Source organism: Ailuropoda melanoleuca, chromosome 11, assembly GCF_002007445.2.
Source record: "Ailuropoda melanoleuca isolate Jingjing chromosome 11, ASM200744v2, whole genome shotgun sequence".
NCBI classification, from domain to species: domain Eukaryota; kingdom Metazoa; phylum Chordata; class Mammalia; order Carnivora; family Ursidae; genus Ailuropoda; species Ailuropoda melanoleuca.
In genome coordinates, this window is record NC_048228.1 from 65,960,241 (window position 1) to 65,966,240 (window position 6,000).

The 6,000-nt window shown below is 38.1% G+C and overlaps 1 pseudogene; it reads left to right on the forward strand.

The window, feature by feature from the left end:
• Positions 1-5,443, forward strand: part of LOC100464650 — a 68,644-nt pseudogene extending 63,201 nt beyond the window's left edge.
• The last annotated feature ends 557 nt before the right edge of the window (positions 5,444-6,000 follow it).

Consider the following 6,000-nt stretch of genomic DNA (forward strand, 5'->3'; position numbering starts at 1 on the left):
TAATATTGAGAGATGAGACCTTTCAGTGGTAATTAGGTTTAGATGAGGTCATGAAGGTGGACCCCTGCTGCTGGGATTAATGCCTCCATAAGAAGAGAAGACACCAGAACTTCCTCTTCTACCACATGAGGACACAGCAAGAAGGTGGCCATTTGTGAGGTAGGAAGAGGGCCCTCACTGAAAACCAAATCTGCTGGCACCCTGACCTTGGAACTCCCAGCCTCCAGAACTGTGAGAAATAAATGTCTGTTGGTTAAACCACCCAATCCATGGTATTTTGCTATAGTAGCCCAAGCCAAATGAGATAGGTAGGTAGGAATAAGTTCATGAAAGGCCTCAAATACTTTATGGAGGAGCTTACACTTTACTTTATGAGCAATGGCAAGTCACTGAAGGGTTGAAAGCAGAAGCAAAAGTCAGAGTTATATTTAGATGAGTTACTGGCAACTTTGCTGAGCATGATCACAAATCATATAGCAGAGTCACCCATGAAGAGACACTGTAGTTAGTGAAAGAGAGAGGGGTTTACAGCTTGTAGTGATATAAACAAAAAAGGATAAAAATTCAACCAATTTGTAGGAAGAGATAAAAATAATCAGATTGTGGTAATTATTGTGTGGGCAGTGAGTGGGCTCATGAAGAGTCAAGAGTGATACCTGATTTTTACACCTAGAGAAATGGGTAGATCGCAGTAAAAATGAAGGATATCAGGAAAACAGAAAGAGGAACAGGATGGGGAGCAAAGAGGAGAGGAAAAAGACATGTAATGTTAAACATGCCGGCAGAATATCCATGTATATCTAGCAAAAAGTTGTTTTCTAGCCTCATTCTCAGTAGAGAGGCAGAAATGCAAATCTGTATAACATGAGAGACAAAGATTTCATAAGCTTCTAGAGAATAAAGAAGAAACCCCACGTAAATAATCAGAAATCATAATAGCTTTAGACCTCTTAAAAACAAGAATGAAATTCTAAAGACAATGAACCTGAAGGCTGTGGTCCCACATATATCTCATATGCAGTACCTGTAATTAAGTCTGGAAGGAGAGGCAAGTCTTGAAAATAATTGTGGGTGTTGGTTTCGTAAGGTGGACTAAAATGGAATCTAATACATACAAATCCAATCAAGAGTGAGAGCTGAACTGGCAAGAAAGTCACACCCTAGACTAAAAAGAAGTGAAATTGCTGAAGAGGTAAAACACCCCAGGGCTCTTAACTTGCTAGAGGCAGAAAGCAAGCTATGAAGTCTGCTCAGGCACCAAAAATGGTGTATTCCAATGCTCTCTCTTTAGAAATAGTCAAGGACAAAGATGGAAAAGGAAAAATGACTCAGAAGGTGGAGGAAATCTTACAGAAACAGTGTTTTAAAAAAAGGGGGGGGAGAAAATATTAGGAAATTAGAGAACAAGTATACTGTAATAGGAGTTCCAAAGAAGGAAATTGGGGGAAAAAAATGGAGATGAAGAAATCACTGAATAAATAACTCAAGAACATTTCTCAGAACTCAAGGACATGAGTCTGCAGACTGAAAGGGTCCACCATATACACAAATAGACTAGTACTGAGGTATATCATACATTTTCAGAATATGGGAGGAAAGAGAAGATTCTATAAGCTTTCTAAGAAAAAACAGCTTATATGAAAAGGATAGAAATCAGAATGCCTTCAGACCTCTCACAGCAACACTGGAAACGAGAAGAGTGGGAAAATGTCTGCAAGATTATGAAAAAATTATTTCCAATCTATAGTACAATACTCAGGCAAACTATTGATCAAATGGGATATGGGGCACCTATGTGGCACAGTCTATTGAGCATCCCACTCTTGGTTTCAACTTGGGTCCTGGTCTTAGGGTTGTGGGATTGAAATTTGAGTCAGGCTCCATGCTCAGCATGGGGCCTGCTTGAGATTCTCTCTCTCTCCCCCTCTCTCTGTCCCTTGCACTTGTGCTCTCTTTGTCAAATAAATAAATAAATCTTTTTAAAAATGTGAGACTAGAATACGATTATTTTTAGATATTCAAAGTCTGAAAAATATTTACTTCCCATGCACAATTTCTCAGGAAGCTACTAGAGGATGCCCTACCAAATGCAGAGAGTAATCCAAGGAAAGGGAAGTTATGGAATATAAGAAATAGAACATTCAACACATGAGAAGGCAAAGGAAATGGTGAATGAAGACCCCAGGAAGACAGCAGTATGCTAGCTGTATAGAGGGCAACTAGTTCAGGTCTGAGTAGTGTACTCTACGGTTACACTTGCTGAGTAAGTTATGATATCATTACCAAAATGGTTGAATGGACCACATGCTGAGAATATTCATTACACCCTCAAAGAAGTTCTGCTTTTGCAAACCTCTGAGAACTGGAGGCTGGCTAACGTGAATTTGAAATCCAAAAAATAGAGTAGGACTATATTCCTATTAAAACCAGAAGTTGGCTCAAGACAACTCTGCCCATAACCCATTGTGGTGAGACCTACATCTTCCAAGACTAATTCATGATCTTGCCCACTTACCTTTCTAGGAATGCCTAAATTCTCAGAGAAGCAGAAGCCAGATTATGACCTGGAAACTCTATTCATAGGTTTTCTTCTGAAAGCCTGCATCTATCAATGGTAGTATTATCCTCTCTGTCATAGCTAGGTTTGTACTTACTACTATCTCTTTATATTATCACCCTTCACATTTTTTTACATGAAAATAATCATAAATAAAAATAATAAAATATTAAACTGAGAATAAAAGAGAAAAGAAAAACATCTGTAGGGATGTAGATCGATCTTATCATAGTGGCATATTTTTCAGAGTCCAGTCAGCAAAACAGAAAACTAATTTATTACATTGCCAACACAGGAGTTATTTAACACAGGAGTTAGAAGGCTAAGAGAATGCAAAGCAAACACTAAGGGAAACCAGAAGTAATAACTGCAAGAAAGAGCTACCATATCCTTGGTCCAGGCAACAAAGGGGAGATGGGGTTACAAGAATCCAGATACATGAAGGAGGGGCCTGGAGGAGTGAGTTCAGTTATTTGTAGGGATCCTGTCTGTTTCATCTGTACTTCTGAGGAGTCCCTGAGGCTGGTTCCGGAGGAGTACCTTGATAGTCCACGTGCTCGTGGTTCAAAGTGAGACTCATTTCATGTGAACAGACTGTTCTTCCCCCCAAAGAATTGTTTTGCACCTGGGATTCTGCCACAAGAACATGGAGATTGGAGCAAATTACCACTGCTGGGACGAATACTGAATGGAATGGGAAAAAACTGAGAAGTGCCTTCTCCCTCTCCCCACCCCCCATTGATAAAAACCTTCCAGGAAGCCATCTGGTAAACCAATCTGGGAAATGTCATTGGCAGAGGCACAGCCCCAGCTGCCCCAGCCACAGCATCTCAGAGTAAAGGAAGGCAAATTTGCTGCTGAGGACTCCAGATATTAACTAGCTCAGCTGGCTACATCTGGAGATGAAACTAGAGATGGGGAAGGGTTTTGCTTTTTCTCTGTCATTTGAATCTTTTACAAGATATATCGACATTTTACTTGAAATTTTAAAATGAAAGATCTTTAAGGGAAGCTTTAAGTTGATTACCAAATGGAGTATATTTATATTTGTCCAATACACTCATGAAAGGAATAAAATTGTTTCATAAGAAAGATAACATTTTCTTTCACATTACGCAATACCTACTACAGTGCCATTTGGCATGAAGAAATTTCTAAATAACTAATTTAAAACATATTTTTTTATATTCAAATATATTTTATGGAGAATAACTAAAAATAGAAAATGCAAAGTTCCCATACTTTGTCAAAGGACTGAAAATGTGCTATATATTGGTCATGAGGAGTTAAGGTCAAGACACTGAGCCCAAAACCCCTGGCCTTGGACTCCTGCTCTACCACTTATTATTTGGGCAAATTGCTTCATCTTTCAAAGACTCGGTTTCCTCAATCTATAAAATGAAGAAAAGATTCCCAGATGAAAACATGGCAGCATCTTAACTGAGAATAGATTAAATGGTTGCCACAAAAGAGAGCACAAAATAACAGGATTTTAGAAATCATTGATTGAAAAAGATTGAAAATTATTCAAACAGATAAATTTTTCACCTAAGATGTATATTTCTCTAGATCTGGTTTGATGTTACAGCTTTTCCTAAACTGAGAACACAAGTAGAGGCAATAAAGGATTTGTTCATTAGAGATTTGATGCTATTATTTGAATATGTCTAATTTATGGAAAGTATAATACACTGGATGCTGTGTTAATCTCCGCCTAAGAAAAGCCTAACTGGTTGGCTCACACAGTCATAAACTCAAGACACCACCAACGCACACACAAGCTAAGTATGTCCTTGGCTTTGGGACTGCCATTGCTATTTGCAGAGACTAGTGATGTTTGCCTGATTCCAAGACAACACGAATTACCTCAGTCTTTGTTCAAATTTCATCTTAGATTGCTGTGTATCAAGTTTTTTGGTTTGCTGACATTGTTTTCCAGCCCTGCACAGTTCTGTCATGTTTTAAGGCTGGGTTTCCATTTGTCCTTACATTTCTCACTGCCACCTTGTAGCTACTCACTAAATTCCCCAATGTTTCGGCTAATCAGGGTGTGTATATATAAATATCAAGAGATATGATGGTAAACCTAAGCACTGGTTTTAGTCATTCACTCATTCATTCTTAAATTCATACATTTATTGTCTTCTAAATATCGATCCCCATGCTTGATGCTGTATATATATATATATATAAATAAATAAGGCAATATACTTGCCCTCAAAGACATCTATCTAGAAAAGGAAAAGGACACAGAACAGAAAATTAAAATACCCTGAAAAAGATTTTAAAACAAAGAGCCTTCAGAGAGGTAAGAAGAAAAGATAGATCCTGGAGGAGGTCAATTTTATATTTATAACAACTCCAGAAATTTTAGCAGTATGAATATTAGATGCTATCTACTCTAGGATCCAAAGAAATCCTAGGTGCCTAGCTGGCACAGTTGGTTACACATCTGACTCTTGGTTTCAGCTCAGGTTGTGATCTCAGGATTGTGAGATAGAGCCCTGTGTTGGGTTCCATACTCAGCACAGAATGTGCTTAAGACTCTCTCTGCCCATCTACCTTCCTCTCTCTCTCAAATAAATAAAAATAAATCTTTAAAATAAATACTTACATACATACATCCATACATCCCTAGCTAATTTTGCATTTTCCCTAAAAGACTCACCCAAAGCCCACTGCCTTTTTTATGTGTGGCTAGTGTTTATGTGTACATGTGGGTGTCTCTCTGTGAGTTGCTGTTGTTGCATTACTAATACTGTTGTTGTGTTGTTTTTGTTAATATTTTCCTTTTTGTTCTTTGCTGCACAGATACGTGAATTTGGTAACTGCCCCCCACCCTGTATTGCCAAAGAAGTCCCGGGTCATGTGAAACGTTCCCCTTGAAATCAGACCTTGGTCACCAACTGACAGTCAATATCCTACTACTAACTCAGTGAAGAGTACAATTCACAATACTTGTTTGAGATAAATACTTTAAACTGATACAGGTCAGAATGGCTAAAATTAACAACTCAGGAAACAAAAGATGTTGGCAAGGATGCAGAGAAAGGGGAACCCTCTTACACTGTTGGTGGGAATGCAAACTGATGTAGCCACTCTGGAAAATAGTATGGAGGTGCCTCAAAAAGTTAAAAATAGAACTATCTATGGCCCAGCAGTTACACTACTAGGTATTTATCCGAAGGATATAAACATAGTGATTTGAAGGAGTACATGCAACCCAATGCTTATAGCAGAGCCCAGATGTCCACTGACAGATGAATAGATAAAAATACAATGGAATATTACTCAGCCATCAAAAAGAATGAAATCTTGCCATTTGCAATGACATGGATAGAACTAGAAGGTATTATGCTAAGCGAAGTAAGTCAGTCAAAGACAGACAAATAACATGATTTCACTCATATATGGAATTTAAGAAACAAAACAGATGAACATAG